Source organism: Pseudomyrmex gracilis, unplaced genomic scaffold, assembly GCF_002006095.1.
Source record: "Pseudomyrmex gracilis isolate BER0280 unplaced genomic scaffold, ASM200609v1 scaffold_305, whole genome shotgun sequence".
Classification (NCBI taxonomy): Eukaryota; Metazoa; Arthropoda; class Insecta; order Hymenoptera; family Formicidae; genus Pseudomyrmex; species Pseudomyrmex gracilis.
In genome coordinates this window covers 27,207-30,419 of record NW_018020889.1, presented here as the reverse complement: position 1 = coordinate 30,419, position 3,213 = coordinate 27,207, and the positions used below count along the sequence as shown (strand labels likewise).

Below are 3,213 nucleotides of genomic sequence, written 5' to 3'. Positions count from 1 at the left end.
TGTGTGTGTGTGTGTGTGTGTGTGTGTGTGTGTGTGTGTGTGTGTGTGCGTGTGCGTGTGCATGTGCATGTGTGCGCGCGCGTCTGTATGTATGCCTATAAGAACTAGATAAAAATATCAACAGACTGATTTTTCACAAAATCTCTTTTTGTTACGTGGCAAAATCTACTTGATGAAGAAAACAAACTTAAGAAGAAACTGTAATCCGAGCATCATATTTCAATGTATCTGTGATTGCTTATAAACGTCCTAGTTGTCGTCATCGTTTACTGAAATAAATTACAAGAAATATATATGCATATTATCATATAAATATGTGTATATAAATACACTGTTCAGGCTCAACAGATACCTTAAAAACGTTAGATAATCATGTAATTTATAAACCGTTTTTTTTACAGCTATACTTTCTATAAAAACTAAATGAAACATTTGACAAAGCGAAGAAAAATAACAGATATAGTGAAGTGCAATATCTACGACAAAAATCTGCAATTTCTCTTTTTAAGTCAAATTAGACGTGCACTAAATGTAGATACATAACGATGGAGTGCGCAGTTCTGTGTAAAGCGACACTATCACGTGAGCTTTTTCAACTGGAAACTTAATCTTCTCGAAAGTTACGAGAGATATATATACACATATATATTTTCTATGCAACATTTTAGAGATTGCACTCGTTGCAACTGCACAACTGTACTATATTCCTGTCTTGTCGATATTATGTATTTTGATTTGTACAAATATAAAAAAATACTTTAACGAAAAAAACCTAAAAATACAAACAATAAATGTAAATATAGAAATTATTTTTTTGATTTCAGTGAAAAAACTTTGTAATATGTATTTACTATTATTTTACAATTTATTCTTGTCTGTAATTATTGTTAAATGCGTCTAAAATATTTGTTTCACGTGTAGCAGTGAAATTTGTGTGAATTTATAAGTTTTTTTTAGTTTAACAAGCAAAATATGTGCATACATTTCCAAATTTTTTCATTTTCTTAAAATGAAGAAGTTTGAGAACGGGGTAAATTGAGACTACAATTTTTTTCGAAAATCCATCTTGAGATAGTTTATTCGCGTACATAGATTACTGTATTGAAATATGTATATTAAAAATGTTAATGTATAGAAAAAAGAAAAGAATCAGTTTTTGGCAACTATATACATCTAGGGAGTTACCCCCGATTTCAATAATTTTCACATATGTTATCAAGGTCATTGTCCTGAGAAATATTATGAAGATTTTAGGCCGCGCTCGTTGTTTGTTAAAAATTTATAAAAAAAGAAGTTTCATAAACAAACTCTTATTTTTTGATTTCATTTACATTTTCTTCGTGTTTTAAGTGTATGCAGGGAAGGCATGCAGGGAAAGCTACGCCTCCCGCAAAAGAAAGGGCATAGCCATTCTCCCTGCAAGGGGACGTAGCTGATTCCTTTTTACACACTTAAAACACGAAGAAAATGTACATGAAATCGAAAAATAAGAGTTTATTTATGAAACTTCTTTTCTTTATAACTTTTTAAGAACTAGTGACCTTTTAGGATACAACATAGTACGAAAGCATATACTTTATACAGATACTTGTACACACACAGACAAACACACATACACACATATAACATATATTTATACATATGGTGTCTAGAAATTGCATATTGTTCATTATACTTTTGTTGTTAATAACTTTTTAATAAACAATGAGCGCGGCCTAAAACGTTCATATAACATTACTCAGGACAATGATCTTAATAACATATGTGAAAATTATTGAAATCGAGAATGACTCCCTAGATGTAAATAATTACAGTTTTTTATTGTATAGCAAAAAACATATCAATGTAAAATGTCACGTGTTAAAAAACAAATGCGGCGCAATCTTATGCGACAAATGTGTTGATGTGTTTATTAAAATTTATACGTGAGATCACTATCCTTACTACAATCCCTTCTATTTCTTTATTCATATTTTAAGAAAAGTAGCTAAAGATGCTGCTTGGACAAGTCAATTATCTTTATAACTCAATAAACTTTATCACAATTTCTTCGTAGACATATTATACATAATAAATAAAAAATTAAAGTATGTATAAGAAAATGTAAGATATGAATAAAAGAACAGTGTCGTGACAAACATTTTTATCGTAATTTTATAAACGCAATGTTGAAGACAAAAATGGCCTACTTCAATCGATTAATGGTACTTATCTATAAGAAAAAATATATTTAGATGCATAATAAATATTCTTTCATATAGAGTCGTACGTTTTACCTTTCTTTAACATGATCACACACACACAAATTTAGTTCTACATAGATTGTATTAATGTTATTTTATTCAAACTTGCAATGAACGATCTTTTGAAATTACTGTTAAAATCGAAAATTCTCTGCAAAAGCGTTCTTGAAAGTCAAATATTGAGCAAATTATTCTAAATAATTTTATGGTCAATATTTACAAAGACGGAGCACCCTTGAAGGTCAATAACCTTGACATATGTTATCAAGGACATCTCCTTGAACAGCAATCAAAATGCTGTTCAGGGAGATGTTTTAGCCTCGTTGTTAGTTAAAAAGTTAGTTAAAAACAATCTGAATTATCAGATGACACATATTTACTCCCATTATACAGATGATTCAGAACAACCTGTTACCCTTGAAAATACATATTCTTGATTAAATTCTAATACAACTTTTTATTTGACAAAATTTTATCTAAAGCTTACTTTTTGAGTTATTAATAAAACAAACCGCTTTGACACGTTAGTGATTTTGTTTTGGCGTCCTATACTTTTGATTGTGTGAAAATGTCTGATTTTATACCAAATAATCGTCATTTGCGGGAAGTGTTAATTTTCTTATTTCATTTGAAGAAAACGACGGCTGAAAGCGCATCGAGAGCTCCAAAAAGTTTACGGAGATGCTGCTCTAAGTGAAACAACGTGCCGTGATTGGTTCCGTCGCTTCAAAGACGGTGATTTCGATGTTGACAACCGTCCGCGTGAAGGAAGGCCAAAAACCTTTGAAGACGCTGAATTGAAGGCATTGCTCGATGAGGATCCATGCCAAACGCAAGAACAACTTGCTTCAGCATTAAGAGTTACCCGCCAAGCCATTTCCAAGCGATTGCATGCGTTGGGAATGATTCAAAAGCAAGGAACTTGGGTTCCTTATGATTTGAAGCCAAGGGACGTTGAGCGTCGTTTTTT

The 3,213-nt window shown here is 31.2% G+C and overlaps 1 protein-coding gene across 1 annotated transcript in view; it reads right to left on the bottom strand.

Moving 5' to 3' along the window:
• The window catches only part of LOC109859939 (midasin-like), a 78,852-nt gene that overhangs the window by 48,897 nt on the left and 26,742 nt on the right, over positions 1-3,213 (bottom strand). The window lies entirely within an intron of this gene.